Source organism: Balaenoptera physalus (assembly GCF_965194825.1).
Source record: "Balaenoptera physalus genome assembly, chromosome: 8".
In the NCBI taxonomy this organism is placed as follows: domain Eukaryota; kingdom Metazoa; phylum Chordata; class Mammalia; order Artiodactyla; family Balaenopteridae; genus Balaenoptera; species Balaenoptera physalus.
In genome coordinates this window covers 89,824,958-89,850,062 of record NC_138887.1, presented here as the reverse complement: position 1 = coordinate 89,850,062, position 25,105 = coordinate 89,824,958, and the positions used below count along the sequence as shown (strand labels likewise).

At 33.9% G+C, this 25,105-nt stretch overlaps 1 long non-coding RNA gene and 1 pseudogene across 2 annotated transcripts in view; both read right to left on the bottom strand.

Annotated features, from left to right (window-relative positions):
- LOC309665775 overlaps positions 1 to 25,105 on the bottom strand; it is a 328,210-nt gene that overhangs the window by 242,306 nt on the left and 60,799 nt on the right. The gene's annotated exons all lie outside the window — the stretch shown is intronic.
- Positions 2,890 to 25,105, bottom strand: part of LOC309666456 (anaphase-promoting complex subunit 10 pseudogene) — a 46,551-nt pseudogene continuing 24,335 nt past the window's right edge. Inside the window, exon 2 of the transcript in view lies at positions 2,890 to 7,370. The product of the transcript in view is annotated as an anaphase-promoting complex subunit 10 pseudogene (transcript). The remainder of the gene's footprint in view (positions 7,371 to 25,105) is intronic.

Sequence of the window (25,105 nt, the reverse complement as noted above, 5' to 3'; positions counted from 1 at the left end):
TCAAGCCTGCGATTACCAGTTGTAAAATGACAATGGGAGCCTCACAAAACAAAGCGTATGGTGTGCATCCAAAGCTGTAATCAGACAAGAATTCAGAGATGTAAATGCTTAAATTTAAAAATAAGAAAAAATAAAGTAAATAGATATTAACTTAAACAGTTGGACAAATGAATATAACCAGAGTTGAAGAAAACAGAAACTAGTAAAATAAATAACTAAAAAAAACCCAAATAAACAAATTGCTCCAAGATAATGTTCTTTGAAGAAAACTAAAATATGAAATTTGTAATACAGGTAATCTGGTAATAACCTGGTAGGCCTCCCAAAGATGTCACATCCTAACCTGGAACTTGTGAGTGTGTTATCATAAATGGTGAAAATGACTTCGGATATATGATTAAGTTAAGGATCTTGAAAACGGGAGATTATCCTGAATTATCCCAGTGTGCCCAAGGTAACCATAAGATTCCTAGTCCGGGGGCGGCAGTAGAGGTAGAGTTAGAGAGCTGCAAGGACTGAAACAGAGGTTAGAAGGAGAAAATATGTTACACTGCTGGCTTCGAAAATGGAGGAAGGGGCCATGAACCAAGGAATAGGAGCATCCTTTTGAGGTGGGAAAGGCAGGGAAATGGATCTCCCCAAGAGCTTGCAAAAAGAGCACAGCCTGTGGACATGTTTTAGACTTCTGAAATAATTATATGTCATATATATGCATATAATATATAGAATAAACTATAAAAACTATATCATGTTTTTATATGTACAATACAGTTGTTACATAATTATGTTGCTTTAAGACTCTAAGCTTGTGATAATTTGTAACAGTGACAATAGGAAACTAATATAGCTAATAAATGAAAGGAAAATGCTCATAAGGAGAATTAAAAGTAAGGCTGACTATAAAACAATATGTATGGCTGAGATTTAATATGTTGGATCACTAAATACAATTTAATGGTAATAACTTTGAAAATCTGAAAGAATGCAAGAATCTCCTGAAATGGTTCCAAAGTCTGGCCAGTGAAGTATACAAAAATAAATGGTACAATGTACTTCCAAATCTAGATACAAACATTACAAAATAAATTCAGAGAAAACCCAAAAGAATATTAAAAAATAAACTATCATTATATGTATTAACACTTTAAGCTTCAAGATAATCCCATGAGGAAAGCAACCTTATTATCCCCATTTTGTAGATGAAGAAACTGAGGTTAATAGGCCCTAAATTATACAGTTAATAAGTTTTGAAACACAGGGCATCTGGTTTCAGTGCTTATGTTGTAACATTTTTACTTCAAAATACAAGGGTGGATCAAAATAGATCAATTTCAGTAAGTCACTGAATCAATCAATAATTCAGAAAAAGAAATATTTTGTCATATTTCAAAAAATATCTTGATGAAATGCAATATCCCTTTCTAAAAAAAATTGGCACAAACTAAAAATAAAACAATGCTGTGATAAAGTTTATTTTAACAATAATCAGCATTTTACTTGATTTTGAAACATTGAATACATTTTAATTAAAATTAGGAACCAGAACAACATAAGGATGTCTATTATCGCTGTTATTCAAGATGATTCTGAAAGTTCTAGAGAATATAATAAAGGAAGAAAAAATTTAGATGTTAATATTGGAAATAAAAAGATAAAATTATTGTTGCTATAAAACATACTTGTTTAGAAAACTCAGAATAATTGATTAAAAATTTTAGCCCTAACAAGCAAGATTAGTAATGTAATCAGTTACAAAATCAATTTGTTTACAATATTTCACTAGGAAAGTTTAGTCAATATAATAGCAAATATTTTCATTCACAAAACAATGAAAATAAGCAATACAAGTGATTTTAAGGTAAAAATATGTTCTAGACTTGTTGAAGGACCTCTGTAAAGATTAGGAAAGAAAAAGAGAAAGAACACTTCAATAATTGTTTTCCTGAATTAGAAACATACTAAATCTAAGTACCAACTATCCCCCTAAATAATTGATAAATCCAATTAAAATTTTAAAGTAGTATTGTGTAACTTTTCTTAAATGCTTTACTCTGGGGTAGATATTATGTCAAGTAATAGATGTATAAGTATGCGTGCTTTTTTAAGACTTACATATTTTACTGGTTAAGATTATTATCGTTATTATTATTATTTGTAGATGAAGAAACAGGTTTTGAGAGGTCAAGTGTATGACACAGGATTAAACATTGTCTCAGGCTGTACAATTTGAGATCCACCCACTTTAATACTTTGTAACATGACTGAAAATTCTTATTAAAAATGTTGGAAAACTTTATCAAATGATTCTAAATTTCATGTGTAAGATTAAATCTATGAGAATAGCCAGGATAATTCTATAAAAAATATAGCTTATTTAATGTTGTACTTGGCTTTTAAATGTTAAAGTACATTGTAAAATTATAGTAATTAATAGGGAGGTATCAGTACAAGGAACAGAAGAGAAAACTTAACCATCAAACCTAAGTATCAATGAAAACACTAGTATGTGATAAAAATGGTATTTTAAGTCAGTGCAAATTGATGAAATATTTTCTAAGTAGTGCTAGGACAATTTTTTTTTTTTTTAATTTTTTTAATTTTTATTTATTTATTTTTATTTTTGGCTGTGTTGGGTCTTCGTTTCTGTGCGAGGGCTTTCTCTAGTTGCGGCAAGTGGGGGCCACTCTTCATCGCGGTGCGCGGGCCTCTCACTATCGCGGCCTCTCTTGTTGGGAGCACAGGCTCCAGACGCGCAGGCTCAGTAGTTGTGGCTCACGGGCCTAGTTGCTCCGCGGCATGTGGGATCTTCCCAGACCAGGGCTCTAACCCGTGTCCCCTGCATTGGCAGGCAGACTCTCAACCACTGCGCCACCAGGGAAGCCCAGGACAATTATTTTTAACCATAATTACATTCCCAATAACATGCCATACTTCAGAACTTCAAAATATAATCCAGATTGGTTAAAGAATTAAATACAGCATATGAATCTACAAAAAAGCAAAAAAATTAAGCAAATATTAATGTGATTTCACAACATGAAGGTCTTTATAAAAATGAAATAAGAAATCATAAAAGAAAAATGAATGGATTTCAATAAATAGAAATTTGAAGTTTTGTATATAAATCATTACTAGAAACAAGGTAAGCCACAAATTGGGAAAGAATTTTCAATGTATTTGATCAATGACTAATGTCATTATGTGGACAATTCTTATATATTAATTATAATAAAATAAGCAATATTAAAAGAAATCAAATCACTAGACAGATGATTAAAATAAATGCAAATGTCTAATAAACACATAAAATTATTCAGCCTCACTTTTAATCAGTGAACACTAAACTGATCATACAGCATTCTCTCCCCCCCTCAAAAAAGGCTGATTGAATGGCTGATTTCTGACTGTTAATGAAAAAGTCTGTTAATTTACTTTTTTAAGTAATGGCTTTATTGAGACATGATTCACGTCATAAAATTCCTCCTCTCATGGTATACAATCCACTTTTTAGTATGTTCACAGAGTTATGCAACCATAACCACTATCTAATTTTAGAACATTTTCATTACCCCAAAGAGAAAAATTATGCCTATTATCATCATTCTCCATTTCCTTCTCCCCCTTGGAACCACTAATTTACTTTATGTCTCATCAGGTTTGCCTATTCTGGACATTTCCTATAAATGGAATTATCCATTTTGGTCTTTGATATTGGCTTATTTCAGCTAGCATGTTTTCAAGGTTCATCCATGTTGCATCATGAATCAAAGTTTCATTCATATTTATGGCCAAATGTTCCATTTTATGGATTTACACGTTTTCCTTATCTGTTCATCAGTTGATGGACATTTGTTCTGTTTCCACTTTTTGGACTATTATTAATAATGCTGCTCTGCACATTCATGTACAAATTTTTGTGTGGACATTTGCTTTCAGTTCTCTTTGCTATATATCCAGGAGTGGAACTGCTGAGTTATGTAGTAGTTGTATGTTTAATATTTTGAGGAACTGCTGAAATGTTTATCAAAGAGGTTGTACCTTTAACAATCTCAGCAACAATGTAGGAGAGTGCCAATTTCTTTGCATCCTTGCCAAAATTTGTTAATGTCTGTGTTCTTAATTTTAGTTATCCCAGGGGGTATAAAGTGATCTTTCATTATGGTTTTGATTTTTATTTTCCTAATGACTAATGATACTGAGCATCTTTTCATATACTTATTGGCCATTTGTGTATCTTCTTTAGAGAAATGTCTATTTAAATCCTGTGCCACTTTTTAATTTGGCTATTTGTCTTTTTATTGTTGACCTGTAAGCGTTTGTCCTGGATACAGGTCCCTTATTAGGTACAAGTCTGCAAAAAATGTTCTCCTATTCTGTGGGCTGTATATATATTTTCTTGATGGTGTCTTATGAAGCACAAAAGTTTTTAATTTTGGTGAAATCTAATCAATTTTTTTTTTGGTCACCTGTGCTTTTGGTGTCATATCTAAGAAAGCCTTGTCAAACTCAAGGTCATAAAGATTTACTCTTAAGTTTTCTTCTAAGTATTTTAGAGTTTTAGTGCTTACATTTACGTCTATGATATATCTTGAGTTAACTTTTATATATTGTGTGAATTAGGGGTACACTTTCATCCTTTTGCGTGTAGATTTCCTGTTGCTCAGCACCAGTTGTTAAAAAGACTGTTCTTTCCTCATTAAATTTGCTTGATATCCTTGTTTGTTGTTGTTGTTTAGTGACTTAACTGCACTAAAGTTTATAAAGTCTATTTTTAGTTATGTGGAAGCATTGGAAGCTCATTAAGCTTAGTGGTCAATTAATGATGGGCCAGAGATTACTTTACGAGTCTTGAATTAATAAATCTCCCAACCTTTGCCAAGTGGTTTTCTGTGTATTGGAAGGCATGCGTCAGTGCTCCAACAGGCAGTCTATAACCCTGCCTTAGCCTTCTATTCCTGCCTGGGGAGAGCCTCAAGTTCTGGTAGAGGTGGGCGATTAGGGTGCTTTCAGCTTTTCCTTGAAATGTGCACAGTTCTGCACATGCGCTTGGCATTCTAGAGTCTCAAGAATATATCAGAGCTTTACAGCACTACTTATGGAAATATCATTCGCCAGATATTCCTTTTAAGATTTTTAGTCAGCCTTTTATTTAGCACTGACTAGTACTCCACCTCAGGCTGCTTTGATGTTGAATAATTGCCACTGATTACTTTCAACAAATGCTCTAGGAATATGGCTGTTCATACAGGGCAAGGTTTGAGTTTGCTCAAATAAAGGCAAACCCTAAGAATGGAGTTTTTCATGGAGCTTCCAAATGGCAATATTTCTCCGGGAATGGGACTTTTGGGGATCTCCAAACCCATCTGTCTCTTGCAGTGGCTACTATGTTGCTAATTTTTATAGCCATCATAGTTGTGAGGCTATTGGTTTTCAAGCGTGCTGTGGACGTGGGAAGAGAGGGATAGGAATAGAGGAAATTTAAATGACACAAAGCTTACTGTTCTTACTGAGATTCAGTCATTTTTCTTGATAAGTTCTCCTTGGATTATTGCAAGTCTTTGGTTAAATTTCCAAGATTCTGAAAAAGTTGATTTTGATAATTTTTGCCAGTGGTCTCATTTCTTCTGTGGCAGAGCAGATTTTTCAGAAGTCCTTTTTCCACCATTCCCAACATGCTTCTCTTAATTTACTTTTAATATAAATTATTCTATTCTAAGTTTAAATTGTTTTAAGCTTTATTTAAAGTGTGATATTTAGAACATGCTAGAAATTGCATAATTTACAACTATTTAAGCTTATTAAAATTATGAGAAGCTTCAGATGAAAACTTAAAAATTTCCAAGGTGGTACATACTTTTAGAGTTCTTTTTGGGCTAAATCACCAAAACATATTTGAAGTCTGTCTTAACAGGAAAGGAGTTTGAAGGACCTATTTGAAGAGGAATGAGAATTTGTGACAACACAGATGGACCTAAAGGGCATTATGCTCAGTGAAATAAGTCAGAGAGAGAAAGGCAAATACTGTATGATATCACTTGTATGTGGAATCTAAAAAAAAAAAAAACAAAAAACAAATGAACAAGCATAACAATACAGAAACAGACCCATGGATACAGAGAACAAATAAGTGGTTGTCAGAGGGGAGGAGAGTGGGGAAATGAAAGGAAAGAAAAGGTAACTAACTATGTGAAGTAATGTGTGTGTGTGTGTACATCACATTGTACACCTTAAATATATATAATTTTTTGTCAATTACACCTCAATAAAGCTGAAAAAAGGAAAAAAAAAGGAATGAGAAGACCTTAAGTGTTATTTAGATTGGGACAGCAAAACACAAAGTTCTTCTGACTTCTCTATTTAAGAATATGGCAGTATTGAAGGGAATATATATGATATGAGAGAAGATAGGAAAAATTGTGAAGAAAGCAAAGAAGAAAACGAGGAGGGAAGTGCCATGGTTGGAGATTGGAGCCTGTGGAAAGAGGCAAGTGGGAAATTCCTTAGGGCAGATGGTTAAATATCTTTTAAGAAAAGGGATTTCTAAAAATCAAATTTAAGTTTGTTATATGTGAATACCCAAGCTCTCAATTAAGTCATTACCAAAAAAATTACATATGCAAAACAGATAAAATTTTTTAAAAAAAAGGAAAAGTGAGAGTCAGCACGTATAAACTTTTTTTTGACCCAAAAGTTATTTATTAAAGTTACAATAAAACACTTTTCAATACATAAAAAAATTGCAAAATAATTGATGCATTTTTCAATAAAGATACCAGATTTAATATTTACTGACAAGATAAAGATATGTTTGATGACTTTTGTTCTATTTCAAGGTCACCTTATTGAGCAGTACATCATGAAATCAATAGTTGTACATCTAGGAAATTTACCAATGGAGCTCTCTTCCACGGGTGTGTATATTTTACTTTGTCTCATGTGGGTATCTCTTCCATTCTGATGATTGGCTGGAACAGCAATCTGTATCATAAATGTGCGAGTTGGCTTCTTATGATTATCAATTAAGGGAACGTGAATCCAGCCACTTGGTTGCACCAATTCAAGTTGCCGAACTTCTTGAAGATTGTGAAAATTATTTCCTACTCTGACTGAGATCTTACTTGGAGTATAGCTTTCATCAGATTTGTAGTCCACATAAATACATAATGTCTTCACTGTTGTTTTTCTTCTGAATTGGATGTTCACTAAATGAGGCTGGGAGCCATCTGACTGCCAGTAAGTTTCTAGATTGTCATCTAGTAATTGATCCACTCCAAATCCTGGATTGCAAGATGAGAGAGCACATATAAACTTCTGGTATTCTCTGGAGGGTGTATTCAACTCTCTATCCTGCTGTAGCACTGTCTTCCAGTCTTATCATAAAACTGGATCGCCAGATCAGATGGACAGTTTGTATACTCTCTTGGGAGGATGAGATGTTTCTACAGTGTATTTTGGAACCCCATCAATAGAGACCTCTGATTCATTGAGGATTCCGAAGAATGCCAACTTGAAACCTAAAAACAATTATGATAAATTTGAGGAACTTCAGTATTAATTTAGCATTGAATCCCATGACCTGGATGCTACTTCCCCAAAAATTTTGGCAAAGAATGCTTATAGTATTATCCTTGTGGTTGGAAACTTCTCCTCAACAAAGCACACATAGATGAAAGCAATGCTTTGATGGACTTTTTGAGAAGGATTCAATTTCATCTCCATCTATGACTACATGCCCAGAATCATATAAACAAAGACTTCACAATTTAGCTGATGTTCCAAGATTGAAATTAGTTGCCTTGGTTCTCCTTGTTGAATCCCAGAAGATGGGCTGAATTCAGGAAGCACTGTGCCGTTGCACTGCTGAAGCGTGCTTTCAATGTGTCCAGCAAAATGTTCCCAGAGCACCAGCAGAGCCACAGAGAGCTGGAAAACACTTTGGGACTAGTAATGAGAACCTTTAATGATTCCTCTCTAAAGTCCTTAGCTGTAGAAAATCCATTTTCTGAGCCTTACTGTCAAAAAGAGTAATGGGTAATGCATCTATACCTATATTTGGTGGAATATAAATTTTTCTCCCTTTTATTTAGGTATAAAACAACCAAGTTTTAGCACAGGTATTTTTTTGTAGCTATGGCACTTACAATTTTTTCACCATCATTTTAATCAGTTTGACTTCCCAGTGAGTGATTTACAGCAGACAAATACTTCACTATACCTGAGAGTGAAATTAAATTGACTAGCCACACACTGCTAGCTCTAACCTTGGAATTCTTGTTGACAATAAAAGATTACAAAATATCTTGCTTCAGAGCCTATGGTAAATAATTTCAGATATAATCATTTTATGCATTGTCCCCCTTGAGGCTCTGAAATATTCGCAGTATCTCTCCACACAGTCTACACTAGGACACAAGCACACTCACTCACTTGCTCATCTAAGTTAGTATTTTACTCTTGTTTCTTTAGTCTAAATGCCCTTCCCCTAAATTTCAAGTCTCATCCCTTAAATCTGGGCTCTACTGCTCTTTCTTCCATACACTCTTTTCCTCATTCTCTGTGTACTTTTCTCAGAATATTGCTTGCACCTCTGTTTGGCTTAATTTCCTTCAACAAGGTATTTGTTGTCTGTTGGAGGCAGATGCAAAGCTCCTTGTAAGCAGATTCTCTCTCATTTATCTACGTTTCTCTGCAACTAGCTTTGAAATATTTGGTGATCTGAGTAGAAAAAGGAGCCCAAAATTCAGACTTCCATGGAAAACTAGTGGAGAAAAATATCCAGTTACTCTGCATTTTTTGTGTTTTGTATTAGGAGTTTATGGAGAAAACTCCTAGAAAAATCAGACAGGGAAAAACATTACACTGAGGCCTATGCCGTAGTGCTTAAATTTCATACAGAGGCTCTAACTATGTGGAAATTTGCTACAGTCTCTGAGTAGCAAAGACGTCCACAATGTGCACAAAGGTTTTGACTAATTGGACTGAAATGACAGGTTACTTTAATTGAACAAGTTAGATATCATTTTGAGCTACACTCTTATTTGGTGTCTAGAAAGCCAATGACAAAGGGAATTGACTGAACTTTTCAACTTTTCACTATTTATTTAGATACTGTATGGACATAGCCCAAAGGAAATCTCTCCCAAAATACCTCAAAGAACGTTTTCTTCAACTGCATAAGATCATGAGAAAATAAAATCCCTCTGTTCTCAAATGACACTTTAAAGTTATGAGTATAATGTGGGAAATCAGTTCAGCCATGGATTATCAAAACAACAGAAATATAAAACAGGTATCAATTTATAATATTTGCTGAAATAAATTGACTCTGATTGAGACTGTCAGCTAGGTTCTTTGACACTGAAAATAAAATACCAAACATACTAAAGTAGAAACTTAGCAATGAAAAGCCTGCCCCTCCCTTTTTATGATATTATCTTACTGTGATTGAACTGATTGATAAATGAAGTTCAATTTGGCTCATTTTGCATGAATTCAGTCCTGAGTCAAAAGAGTTTTTAAAGTTTTCACACACCTTTTCTACTGGCCCGTATTTTTATACTTTGTAGAAACCATTTTGCAGTTATACCGAATTGATTCTACTGAGCTTCATAGCAATGGCTTTCTATCACTCTGTTCCCTTTGAAGAGAGCGGTTTTTCTGACATGATCTGGGTCTTGGGTGAGATGAGCGCATCTCTTCTTTTGTTGGTTGTCAGAAAGTCTCGTTTGTGTGACTAGTTTAGTACCGAAATTAAAAACTTAAGTAGCAAATGGACTGGGGGAGATTCAGGTGCAACAAGTTAAAAAGAAAAACAGTAGGTTTTAAGAGCGTATGCATGAAAGAGCAATGTGCCAGGATGGAGTTGTGTACCTCGATGACTGCCATGAAAAAGCACGCATCCATTGTATGCTGCCGTTGTATTTTGGCCCAAGCTGTGTTGAAACACTTTCCGCTGAAGTGTTCTGCCCAGGGTGATGACCTGTGGTCCCCTAGGTTCTAAGCTGTCCTATGGATAGAAATACATTTCCTGTTTCCCATATCCCCCATCTCCCCACCCATATATCAGGGATTGGTTTGAAAGAATGAAACAGAGACCTTACAGATGCTTAAAGACCAGAAATTTTGTCAAGGGGAAAAAGAAATGGAAAAGAGAAGAAAGAGAATAAATCCCCAAATCCCTGCACATGCAAAGCTTTCTTATTTTTTTTTCGCACTTCTAAAGAAGATGAGTCATATAAGAGCCCATTCAAAACCACATGAGTAAAAATGAAGTTGTGTGTTTTTCACATCCTTCAGAACAGGCTAAGGGATGAAAATGAGGGCGAGTTCCCTATAGTCAAACATGCCCAGAAGTAGCAAACTTTGACTTAGCCACGAGCCAAATAAACTGCTCCTGAATAATTGGGTCTTGGTTTAAATCCATAGAGATGCCCTTTTCATGTATGTGAGGTGGACTTTTGATTTCATCTCTGGGACAAAGTTTGAAGTTATTTTGTGACTCTCGCATAGAAAATGAAGGAAACCCTTGTAACGGATGGCTCATGTAGGCTTATTATGAGTGTGTGTTTAACTCCCTCATGTGAATTATATTTTGAATCATTACCACTCAAGAGTCACAAGGTTTCATCTACTTAAGCTCAAGATACCCATGTGGAAAAGCATTGTAAACTCAACTCGCTGGGCAAATACCACTTTAATACTTGAGTACTTAAATACAAATATTATAACAGAAATTAGAGCTTTCTGGTTCTCTTTCTCTTGACTTGTATCACATTAAATTAACAGACACAGTAACAGACCTACATTACATATCAAAAGAATAACTTTTTAGAATTCATATCTGAGGGAAAGAGACAAAATTTAGCTTTTATGTCTTTTTACAATGGGAAGAAAGGTCCATGAGACAGAAGGATAAGATGAGCTCTCATCCTAACATATGATATAAAATGGATCTAAAGAAGCAAAAACAGATGCTTAATGAACACTGAAAGCATGAGTGACACCAGGACTCATGTCTAATTTATCTCTTTCTTTTCCCTGGACTTAGTATATTGGACTGATAAACTTACCTCAAGATGGATAGTTCGTAGATAATTTCATCCCAAATCCCACTGTTACAAATGGATTTCAAGCCTTTAAACTTTCCACTGTCCCCTGAACTTGAAATTTTTCAATCCTACTTTTGTCAGAGTGATAAATCTTTCTGGATGTATCTGGAAGGAAATTTGCTTTAAAATTTAAAATTTGCTTTAATCCACTTGTGGTCTGCAATAAGGTTCTGAAAGGGAAATACCAATATACCAGGTCAATTCAGGAATGAAAAATTTTAAAGTACCAAATCCCAGCATGCATGTTCATAGTGAAAACCTAAATGACCAAACCAGGACTATGAAACATCTAAAGCTATATAATAAAAATGATACTTTGTTATAGAAGTAGAATGGCTGTAGAAGTTTATTATTCTGTAGAATTTTATCTTCAGTAATATTTGTCTACATTTGGCCATGGAGCATATGAATTTAACCATTTGTTAAGAAGAGTGGAGGTTGTCTAATTTGGGGCAAATGCAAATGTAGCAATAATATTATTAGTAAGGGGGGTTTATTGTGCAAAGTATATTTTGCAAAATATACAGGTAACTGCTAAGGTCATTGGAGAATTAATAAATTCCAACCCTAAATGTGCATGGGACGGTCTTTTACATGAATGTGTAATGCTCTTAATTTAATAGCCTGACATCAGCAATGGAAATAACAATGTTTATTCTGCTATAGGGATGTAGTAAAGCCTAACCACAGAGGCAGTATTCACAGTTTTGGAAAGGATAAAATAAGAGATCAACACCAGTTTTGTCTTTTTAGTGGCAGGAATTTTGCGTCTGATAAAAAATAGTTCCCAGTTTTCATAAGAGAATTCCTTAATTAATAATTTCTTGCTAAAACAGATACTTATAAATGTTTATATTATATATGTAAAAAATATATATACATATATAAAGCATTGTAATAGTGGAATACCTTCTTAAACGGTCTTATCTTTCCATCTTCTTTGTTCCTTTGTGTCAGAAAGTAGGAGTATCCTGTTAGGTATGTCACTATTAGTTCTAGAAGTAATAACATTGTCCTTATTCACTACAGTAAGACCTCTGTGGTAACAGTGCTAATCTTAACCACTGACCAGTACAAGAATGTCACCCTCTATCTAGGGCCATACCTTCTATCCAAGTATATATATGATCAAACAACAATAACCAACAAAAGATCAGTATAATAATGACCCAAGCTATATTTCTATGGCAGAATCATTTTTTGTAACTTTGAAAGTTCAGTTATTCTTTTTGGTTAAAATTATGCAGCCCTTAAATAACTCTGAGTAAATGAATTATGTGCCATTAAGAGATTTCTTGGAAGTTTTCATTAGCTACGAAATAAAATAGCTTTAAGCTTTAGAATGTTCTACTCAGTCGGAGACTCTCATGTCTTTATGATATTCTGGTGACAATTTCTATTCTAAGTGTCAAAAACAACTCTGCTATCTGGAACAAGTCGTGCAGTAGTCTCTCCTTTTAATATTCTAATCGTGAGGTGTGAAGTGAAATGGTTGCACAGTGTAATGGTGGTAAAGAAGTGGAGTGTCAATGAGACAGGGAAGGTGACAGACTCGGAATAGGTCCCTGAGGTGCTCTCCAAGTGCACTGGATAAAGATTCCCCTGGGAAAATTTTCTCATTAGTTCTCAGACACAGTTCAGTAATTCAATAGCGCGAGGTTACCATTAGTCACAAGACCAAAACATGTTACTTTCCATGCTTTAGTTCCTTTATTTGTATATGTCATTTTCAGACTGAAAATCACGAGCCCTACTCTCATGCAAAGACAGTCAGTGAGTTGTTTACATACTGAAGTATGAACCATGACAAGCAGATTCTGTGGAGTTTTCTTTTAATTGTTGATGTATGAAGCAATTCAAAGGGAAATAGACATTTTAAATGATTCTAATGATACTTCCCTAAACAACTGTCAGTTCTTTATACCAGAATTACTAAACATGCACACATATACACACATGTGTGCACATTTTCATAAGAAAATCAGGAAGCATTCAGACATGGTTGAAGAAAAGATCATATTATCGAAAACCTCTCTCACCCTTATTTATGCTACTTATAAACTTGTCACTGCTTAAAACAATTTACTCTCTAGTGACTATATTCTGTTTCAGAAATTGTTAACGTTCTTTCTAAAATCAGAAAATATTGAATGATTTACTGCACATGTGAATATGAAATATTCACATTTTGTACTGCAACTGAGGGGAAACTCGAAGACCGTGGCCGTTAATTTCCTATGTAATTACTGAGAAAGATGTTAAAACACATAGATTATAATTCTGCATGTTTTCTTTTTCACTGTCATAAACAATATGTACCTTTTTCTATCTTTTGAAAGTTAACTGCACTCCCACTCCACATTTGAAGGCGTAATGGGTCAGGGGATTGCCTCATTACTCACTAGGTCAGAAAGAAAGGAGTATACACCCGACAACCCTATTGGTCACTTAAACCTTGTTACATTAGGGAAGCATTAATGAAATCTGTGAAAATGAAAATTAGATGCTACACTAACAGATTGTTGTAGATTTTTGTATTTCATAAGATAACTCAGTATTTTACTTCGCAGACTTTGCAATGATAGTCATTCTTGTGTTTAAAAGATAACTAGTGTATGGTGTTGTAAAAAATTACTCCATTTACTTTATAATATATATTCTAGAGGAAATATAATTTAAATGTATCCACCTAAACATCATGACAGAATGGAAGAGGAAGTTAACCTTTTGTAAATGCAAAGTATGTTTCTTACAGAAATAAAATGTGGTAAGTAAACTGCAAGAGGAAGTTATCTATTAGAAATAATGATGAGACATAGAGGAAAGACTAGACTTTTCCATATGAACTGGTAAAAAAAAAAAAATACTTCCTAATAGAAACACACTCCTATCAAAATAGTAATGATCAGGATTCCAAACAAACCATCAGATACTTCTGTTTATGTGCCACCCTTAGAGTTATTGTTGAATTATGAATTGTAAATATTTATAAGTGACTCATTTTAAAGAAGTTGTCAGCTGCAAGCTACAGTTCTTCACCTTCTGTCATCCCAGCTATCAAGGGGGCTGACTCAATCACTTTCTTGTCAGGCTACCTTTCCTCCCTAGAATACTCAATTCCCAAAACACAACAAAATATAAATGAATGGAAAGTGCTAATGACGCATGATTGCCAAGAGGTATTAAGTTTTTAAAGGTACTTTGCTGACTAAATTTTAAATGAGCAAAATCCTGAAATTAATTTCCCAAGGCAGTAATATTTGTATTTTTAATAGATGTCCACTGAAAGGAAATATATAATATTGTCTTCTGGTATGTCTGTCTTTCCTGTGGTAGGAATAATATCAGCTTTTAAAGTCCCAAGTATTATGTAGTTCATTCCATGTTTAATTATAAGATCTACACTCATAAAAACTAGACTAATGAAAAAAACCCCAACATTTTAATTAAAGGAAAATGGCTTGAAATGATAAGATTTGGAAACTGTCCTGTATTAAAGGTATATTTTAAATCTTTAGGATCAGGCTGATGTCATTTTCGACAATTGAGTCAAAAATCTTTATATTTAGCAAATAATACAGAATGGTTCTCAAATCTTACAATTTCATGCCATTTCCCCTTTAAATCACCTTAAAAGTGCCACTCTGATGACAAAAGCTGTCTTCTCTACTGACTTGATAACAATCTAAACTTGTAATTTCTTTACCATTTTTGACTTGGGTTGGTTATAGTATGTTTCTGCTGACATTGTGTTTTGTGGTATGTTTTCATAACTGAGAAGAATCTTTTCGAAGCAGGAGAGATAGATGGTTCCTGAAATCACAGCTTATGGGTTCAAATTTTTAGAAACAAGTGAAAAATTTTCCATTGTATTTGTTTATTTAGTCATTATTTTAGAAAAAATTAAGCTTTTACTTAAATTTTATGCTGTGAAGAATTGCTTGTATCTATATATAATTTAGTATACACAAAAGTCAAAATCAGTAATGGAAACTTAGCAAAACAGTTGAGTACTTTTCATTCAAATAATCAGATAGTCTCATTGAAAGGAGGCCTTAAAGTAGGAAGTCAGTGGTTTTCCAAGGTTATGGTATAAGTAAGCTAATGGCAATGTGTTAACCCTTCTGTAAGTTTCTGTCCATTTAAAAATTTTTCTATGTGAAATAGCTCTTAAGAATCTTTTAGAAATTTGTGATGTCCTTACTATCATTGTAGTGCTGTGACTTACACATGCTGTCACTGACACTCACAAGCAAACAGACTCTATACCCACATGCAAACACATGAAAGTCAGGGCCCGCTCAACAGATGTACTCTTGTGTGGGAATCATATCACTTTTTTCTGAAACACTGAAGGCACGACTTTCAAGTAGTTTTAAATTTCAAATCAGGTTAGTGCATATTTAATTTCGACATGTTGGTTTAACACCAAGCCACACCAGACCTTTTAAAAATTCAGTGGCTATGATATAAAATTCTTCACTGTGTTGCACCAGTAAATTGAGAAGTGCAGTATAATTCTCCACTATCACTGGAACCATCGTGAAATGAAATAAAGACTTTGATACAGGTCCTCACTCAGGTGCCACTCTTTCACAGTTATATTCAAAGTGTTTGTTCACAAAACTTCATAAAAACCTACATAGAAGATGCATAATTTATGGAAGTGAGTAATAAAAAAGAAAATCAACTCCACCATTTTCTTTCCTATTGGTCACTTTACATGCCAATAGATTAAAAGACTCTGAGTTCCTTTTCTTTGAAGACCACCTTTGTAACTGAGTTATTAAGTTTTTTTTATTTTTTTAAACTAAGCAGCCAAAAGAAAGAGGCACTTGACACCTCCAGCAAGTATCTCAGTTCTTTTCATATAGTCAATAGCTCCACTGATAGCACTGTTCTTTTGACAGCTAAAAGCAGATGTGCGGGTTAAGTATGGGAGCAATTCAGATGTCCACAGTAAACTGCAGGGGGGCAGAGAGAGCTCAGAGAGCAGCAGCTTTAAAGTAATTGACTAATACAGTAAGGATATTAAAGTCATTTAGTGCCAAAAGGGAACACACTGATCCCTGACCCTCAGCCACTTTGGAGTAATCTAGTATTCAATCCAGCGTGTAATGACTGCCAGGCCTGTCAATCCTCCAGGCTCTCCAGTCAAATGCCTGTGGCTACTATTGGCTTATGGTAAAAGGACAGAAATGCAAGGAAATGCCTCTCAATCAGCCTGTGATGTGATAATGTTATTGCTCCAGTGTATTCTATATTGTCCCCGCATAGTTTAATCTGTTGAGACCCATGTCAAAAATTGCCCGTGGTCCCTAGAGGTCTTTACTCAATCTTTTAGTAATACAAGTGGATTTGAAAGGAAAGGGGGTAACTTACTTGATGAATTGTTTCCAGCTAATATATACATGTATATATATATATATATGTGTGTGTGTGTGTGTGTACACACACACACATACAAAATAAGAGGTCAGCTGTGGCTTAAAGGCTATCGGTGCAAGGTATAAATTAGAAATGTGCTAGTAAGCTAGTAATCTGATTTGTGAACCCTTGTTCTTCTTTTACTCCAATGGGCAAAATATTTTGCCATAAAAAATATTGACACAGAAATGTATTTATATGGTGGCTGATTCATATTCAGTGCATGTGCCAAAAGGAGTTTTAACAGGGGAAGATGTCAGAGAAAATGATTTACTTGTTTCTGCCACTTTGAGCACGTGAGAGTTGGCCAACTTCTGGGAAGCTTGCATTTTAAATGAGGTATTTTGCATTTGTAAAATATAATTATTGCTACAGGCTGCAATCAAAAAAAAAAAAAAAAAAAAGAACCTAAGAGAAAGTGTAGGAAATTGCCGTTTTTTGTTATTTTTATTTTGCTAATTAAGGCACTAGAAATTGACCCATGTAGAGAGAGACTCTAAAGTTGAAAAATCAAAATGGGATAATAATTATTCAAATCGTATTTTATTATCTTACAAAAAGTCTTTGTATTTCTTAGTCATTCCCTCATTTACTTTTCCAAACCTACTGTATAGAATCTTTGGGAACAGAAAGCTCCAGTGATGAGAATACACTGTTATTTTTAGAGAACATTAAGGTTACATAGGGGAGACATTTTGCCTGTTTTTATTCTGGAGGAATCTGCCCAGTTCACCACTGGCAAGGTGCTATACAAAATTAGAAACAAAAGTGAACATCTATTTGCTTGTAAGCTTGAAATAACTTTGGTGTCAAAAACAAATGACTTTCCCCCTCTGTCAACCTGTCCTCTTTCCATTCAGCACTGTAATTAATCAATGTGTGGTTGTATTCTAAAAACCATTCTGCACATGTTACCCACTTTTGCCACTTGAGATATTCTGAATTTGTGTACAATTTTTGGCAGAATATAAGAGATAGAGGAAAATCTCACTTTTGTGTTCAGTGACTTTCCAGACCTCAGGGGCAGAATGAATGCAGGAGGAATCCCATCGGGTAATTTTTCATTAGTATCCATGACAAGCTGTTTCACCACAGGCTATTGTTTTCATGGAAAGTTCAAATACAGTAGGATGGGATAGGTGTGCTATTAACACACAATGGTGTGATTATTACCTATCATATATATGTATGACCTTTGTCACCTAGAACATTGATACTCTTCATTATGATGTACCATTCTAGTATAAGAGGAATAGTTGGACAGCTTTAGAGTTCTTTTGCTAATGTCTAATTTTATGTTTAAAGTTTTCAGAGCTTTCCTAAGAGGAGAGATAGAAGGGAAAACCAAATAGGTCAAAGAATCATAGGGCTTTAAAGGACCTTGGCATTAATTTATCTACTCCTTCTACATCCTGGCATCAAGTAGCTAAGCTATTTCAGATGAGGCTATATTTTATACAAAATTCTAAAATTCAGCATCACGTGTATCTGCAAAAAGCAATATGACTCTAAATAACTTGATTCTACAAGGACAACAAAAAGTCAGTCTTTATAGCTAACCATTGTATTACAAGCTTCTTCAATGAGTTGAAACTTATTTCTTCCTACCATCTCCTTACACAAAGCAGTAGTCCCTTTTTATTTATTTATTTTTTGTATAACAACCTCATGTTCCCAATGACAGTTGTTAAATACATATTTAGTTTTCTCTAGAGTGAATGTGAGTAAAGCATCATTCGGTTTGGGTTCATTGAGTAGGTTCTCCTTTAGCTTCAGCAGAATTAAGGGCACATATCTTCATTTCTCATAGTCAGTATGTGGTTGAAAAAATTTCATTCCTTCAGCAAATGTGAAATTTCAGCTCTGCACATGGCATTATGCCAAGCTCTATAAGGGGTATAAAGAAGAATAAGATATGATCCCTAATTTCAAAAAGCTTACAGACCAATATGGGAAGTAAGACACTAGTCAAGTGACTATAGCAAACAGTTGAAACAGGAGAAGGTAACTAAAATTTATTAAGCACCTATAGGTGGCCAGTCAGTCTATATAACTCCAATTAATGGACACAGGATTGTGAGATACTTTCGTTCTTTAAGCTGTCTCTACTGAGGCTCAGGAAGGTCACCTTGTTGCAAAGTCAGTGACTGTGTTTGAAACACGTTCTTTCTGGCTCAGGGGCCACTCTCTCCCAGCAAGACTGCATCTTTTTCATAACAGGAGCCATGATGGCCTAATTACCCCCCATTTGAGGAAAGCCACCTTATTCTTTTCCGAATTGAAATTCTATTTTTCATTTTAAGGAAAGGTAAGACTCTGAAGGTAACCATGCCATGCAGTGTATGCAAAGTGATCTTTATGTGGGCTCATCTCTTATTAAATTGATCTCTGAGGCCATGAGGTCAAAAACTGTGTCTTATTTCTTATGGTAATCAGAATATACTGGGAGTTTAATAAACATTGAATTGGTTAAATGGGTGCACAGAATGTCTTTATTCTTCTCAGGCCTGGAATTTTCTTCAGATCTAGAACAACTCCCAGAGAATGAAGATAATCCCACCAATGTACAAAGTTCTAAAAAGCCATAAACTTATTAGCCATCAAAATGTTTAGCCTATTTATATTTATCAGGGTTTTCCCCATACTTTAATTAAAGCATGAGGATAAGAAGGCAGAATACTTGTGTGTATGAAAAAAGTAAGTATTATTTTCTGTGACTTTTATAATTCCATATTTAATGGCAGAATTGTACCAACAGGTTAAAATCAATGGATGATTAGTCTACTAACCAGTTATATCTATATTTACATTTCTAAAGCTACTGGCTTAGAAGCTACTATTATTATTAAGGGCCATTATGGCAACCTACAGAGGTTTTTTTGAGCCTTAAAAATTATGAATATCTCTTTATTCTTTCCCTTTAACCTGCCCTTTCTTGTTTTTTAAACCTTTTACTGTAAAGTATAAAACCCATTCAGATCATTTGCACAAAACATAAATATATAGCTCAAAGAGTGATCACAAGTGAGCATCTGAGTAGTCACCAGACATGTCAACAAATACAAAATTGGCAGCAAACCAACAACATCCTTTGGACCTTTGACAATTGCTACTTCCATCTTTTTTCCTTCCTCTTTTCCAAAGGTAACCACTTTTCTGACTTCTAACTTTAAAGTTAAATTTTGTTTGGTCTTTATATACATGGAATCACTTTTGTATCTGGCTTCTTTCACTTAAAATTATATTGGATAGATTCTTCATTGTAGTTGAATACTTCAGTAATTGAGTCATTTTCATTGTTGTTATCTATTTTATGAATAGCACTTGACTAATTTATCTGTTCTACAGCAGATGAACATTTGGGTTTCTAGTTTGGGAATATTACAAATCATGCTGTTTTAAACACAGTGTATGCAGGTTTTTTGGTTGTGTGTATAATTAGGAGTTGAATTAGGGTCATAAATCAGACATATCTTCAAATTGACAAAATGATGCGTTTTTCAAACAGGTTGTACCAATGTATTTCTTCCCCAACAGTATAAGAGAGTTCCTGCTGTTTTATATCTTAGTAGAGATTTGTGTTGTTAAAGTCTTACTAATTTTAGTCATTCTTTGGTGCATGAAACAGTATCTCGTTGTTTTAATTTGTATTTCCATGGTTACCAATGAATATAAGCACATTTTAATGTTTATTGGGTAATATCAGTAGATTTTGCAAGTTGCCTTAAAAAATTGCACTTATATCATCAACAGTATAGAATGCATATTCCCTCACACCCTTAACAGCACTGGGAACTATCAAACTTTAAGTGCACACAAACAAAAAATCACATTATTACCGTGATGCATTTCTTTTGTTATGGCTGACTTTGAGCATAGTTCTGTGCTCGTTGTTTTTTTTCTTTTAACCATTTTTGCCATTTTTTTGTGTGATATTTACTGCTGTCTTTGATCATTTTTTTTTCTATTGGATTGATTATTTTATTGATTTCTTAAGAATTCTTACAAATTTACTAAGATTTTTGTCTATGGCAAATATTTCCTTTAGTTTGCCCTTTGATTTGGCTTATACTATCTTTAGCCACACAAAGGTTTTTGTTTTTATGTGACCAAATTTATCGATCTTCTTTCTTCATGGTTTTAGGGTTTTGTCTATATTTAGGATGACCTTCTCTACTCAAAGCACCACAAATTATTATTTTTTTAATTAACTAATGATCTCTTCTAGATCTCTTATGGTTTCAAATTTTACAGTTAAATCTTTGATGTAGGGGGGTTATTTAGGAGTAAAATAAACCCAGCATCATTTATTGTTCCTTTTTTATCCCTAAATGGCTAGCTAGTTGTCCAAATACTATTTCTCAATTAATACACTATTCTCTACTGATTTAAATTGTCAACTTTGTCATTCACTAAATTCCAATATACACTTGAAGTTATTTCTGGACTTCCCACTTGGTTAAAACTTTCTGTCTATTCCAGAACTTAATTATGAGCTGTTATAATTAAATTTGTTTTTTTTTAATGTGTTTTAATAATAGTTTCTTTTTCCTTTCAAAATGTTTTAGATTTTTTACCTTAACATTTCTGGATAAACTTTAATATCATTTTGTTGACTTCTCACCAAAATTCGTGTGATATTAAATTTACATTATACATTAATTTTTGAGAAAATTGGCCTCTTTGCAGTATTGCATGTCCCCAGCCAAGAATAAGATGTATTTTCATTTATTCAAATTTTCTTTTCATTCCTTTTCTATTTACTTTTTCTAATTTGCCAGCTTTGGCAAAGAGAGCTTAAGATGGCCAATTGGATACATAAACCATTAGGTTTCAAATGAAAAGATTTAAATAAGCTAATTTAATAACTAGCTCGTTATTGAATGTCATATACTTTACAAATGTTATAGTTTAAAAATGCCCTGAAGTTAATACATACATTTGTATAAATATGTTGCCCTGTATGTATTAAATGAAAATGCACTGTTTCTCTTATAATTAATTCTCTGGACCCACCAGAAGTCAACTTACATGTATAGGCATACGTATACCCATGTGCATATGATGTATGCTAGTGATCTTTATACAGGTGGAGAGAGGGATTCAAGGTAAAAGTTATATATATTTATTCACATATATCTGTGATTACATTTAAGATGCAATACCAACAGTAACATAAAGAAAATTATGTACCTCAAGTAAATATTAAAAGTAATATTTTTTCTATGTGGTACAAGTTTGTAATAAATTAGCTATAGAATTTAGGAGTATTTTTCCTCAAATAAAAAAGCTCTTATCATGATCAAGTTGTTATTTTTTATTGAAGTAATCCAATATCTGAAGGCCTCATAGCCAACCAATATGGTAGCCTTCTTTTCCACAAGAAGGCATGGTCTGGTTGGATAGCAGTAGAGTTGGGTGAAGTAAAATGCAATCACATCAATCTATCAAATAATTAGAAGGTATGTGCTAAATGCTTATCATGTGTTTACTTGAAATATAACAGCAAATGACTGAACTGCCTATTAACCGACTATAAAGGGAGGTCAGACCCATGAAAATTGCTGTGGGCTGGAAAGGAGGAAGATGATTTCATAAATTGAGTAGGATTTATAGAAAGTCTTTTAGATTTCTTAAGAAACGAATGCTACATGGAAATGGGGAAAGTAGGACATTCCAAAGAAAGAGAACAAACTGCGCAGATAAGAAGTAGTGATCAAAATGTTTGAGAGATGGAACATGGAGGCTCTTGAAAACCCTCCCTCTTTTTATGTTTTATCTACAACTCTCCAGTTTGACAACTTTCGACAATAAGAGGCTTAAATTTTGCAATGTTGTTCACCTTCTATTTGAGTTCAAAATACGCCTCCATAAAAGATCAGGCATTGTTGTGATGCTTACAAGCTCTAAGAGCGTCGTTGCTGCGTCAGTTCTCCTTCTAGACTAATTCTATTCTCCTTTTACTCAGAAATCTAAGAGCTCACATGCCAGCTACCCAAGGGATTTTGTTTTTGTTTTTGTTTTTTTAGTGAACTAGTACTAAAATCCTAGCCTTCTGCTTCACAGTTGAGAGTAAATAATTTTATTTTACACCATAAAACTATGATTTCTCCTGTACTCTTCCTTCAGGTACATTTTAATCTAATAGAACCATTTTATAAACATATGAAATGACAGTGCAGTCTTCTCCAAGTCGGATTTCAAACACAAATATATATGTATATACACACATGCATAAATACACACACAAACGTATACACATGCACACATCTTTATTACCTCAGAATGAAAATGCAAATGAATTTATTAGCCTAAGAGTGGCACCAAATGGAAATTTATGCACATACATTTAAAAAACAGAACCCTTGAAAATAAAGCAGTTGCAGCTATTAATTTTCCTCTTTGACAGTTTTTTAAATTCCTCAAAAAAAATGAAACAGCATGAATACTGTCAATATATCACAACAGCCACATTAGGTTTTGTGATATACATCATAATATAAAGAGCACTATTAGAGCACAACCTGGGAACCATTAAATCATTCTAAATCACTGTTACATTCCATTAGTGTCAATGGTGAAACCACATAATAGGCTTTATTACAAACTTCACCTTGGTAGGCCATTGTCTCTAATAACCACTTCTCTATGATGTGGTATCATACCCAGAAATCCAGGGAGATAATAAAGGCTCCCTTATTTCTTTTTTATTGGATGGGTAAAGTTAAATTTAGCTGTAAGTAAAAAAAATCCTGAAGCTTTGTTCACTAACTGCGAGTTGCTGCTATTTGGACAAAAAAAAATTAGGCAGGCTTTGGAAGAACAGTTTGAAATAAATTTAAAACCTGGCAATGCTGAGGCCAGGGTAGGCTGGGCAGTGCCAGCAATTACGATGTCATTTTTGAAATGCAGTTTAGCACATTTGTGCACCTCTTTACACTTTTGTTCAGGAGCAGAGTATTGATTATAGAAACACTGTAAGTTTCAAACCTGCCCTTTCCCTCATTCTCCCCTGGTTTGCGCTGTACCCTTTTAAAAAGTCATTTGGGCACTTTGTCGAGGTGAGGCTGGTAAGGACTTCAGCTCAAACTGAGATCAATTTTCAAATGTTTCAGGGAGAATTGTTGTACAGTGTTCTGTGCCCCTCTTCTTTACAAATAGAACCATTTATTCCCCTCCCCCTACTACGAATTTAGTCACAATCCCTTCACTCTATTTCTTAGATACACTTATAAATATAATCTCACTGCAAAGATTTCTACTACACGATAGACACCTTTGTTATTGGCTAAGGATGTTTTAGGATAGGATAAAATAAGTGAAAGTGAGATACAATTGCATAAATGAATAATAATATAACGAATGGTTGAAATAATTCATCATTTAATAGACTACCAGATCAAAGACAAAATTCTTTATATTCTCTGTATTAGTTTTGATAAATTGTAAAGTGTTTAAACAGTTATTGATTATAAATAAGTATATTTATTTTTGTAAAACAACAATCAGGTGAGCTTTGAATAAGCCAGTTTAAGGCATTGAAATAGATTATTATTCTAATGGCTCCACTTTGCTTTTGGTCCATTCTTTAGGAACAGACTTAAAAAACCAATAATACTACATGTATCCCTATGATAAGATGATGTTTTAAACTTAGGAAGAGAAAGCGATAAGGCAAAGAGGAACAAATAAGAAATACATTAAGGGAAGTAGAAGTAAGTCACCAGGAGTTGAATACTTCAGAAGGATAAACAAATAAAAATCATAGTGAGGAATCTGGTAGATGTACGTTTATAAGAGTTATCTAATGAAAGGGACAAAAATAAATAAATTTGGAAATCATAAAGTAGATAAAGTATAAGAAATATAGAAATCTGGCCTCATACCTGGTTAGACTTATTTAAAGTATCCTCATGCCATGAAACACTTTTAGATTTCTCTGTTAATAGTGTTAGATTTCTTTTTTAATTTGCTTACCCAAATCAGATATACCAGATTGACATAAAACATGTCTCTCCATCCCTCCAATTTCTCTTCCCTTCCGTTTTCTTTTCTTCTTCCTCTCTGTCTGTATCTCTCTACCTGCCTCCCTCACTCTCCTTTCCTCATCTTTTTCCCTCTGTCTCCCTCCCTTTCCCTCTTCTGTCCCGTCTCCCTCCTGTTAGCTCTCTTGCCCTCTCTTCTTCTTTCTTTCCTTCCTTTTTAAAAAATTAAGTCTTTTTCAGTGCTGGTTTATGCATAATATGTTTGGAAATAACAATGCAGGAAAGTGTTAACATAGCACTTCATGGAAGGAAAAGTAAAAACCTGAAGTATTATGGCTTTTTTTATGAGGATTCGAACAGAAAAAAGAATAAGCTTGATTTGCTGTCTCTGTTGCCTAAAGAAAGTCTTTTAGCTAAAGCCTCACCTCTGACCTTGTTTTCCACTTTCAGGGTATATTGTATTTCTCTTTTTTGTTACATGTCTGGTTTGCAATGTCATTGATGTTCATAGGAAAGAGAGAGAATTGCTATTTGAAAAGTCCATGCTCTGCTTTATGAAGGCTAGCTTTATTTTCTATTTTTGTG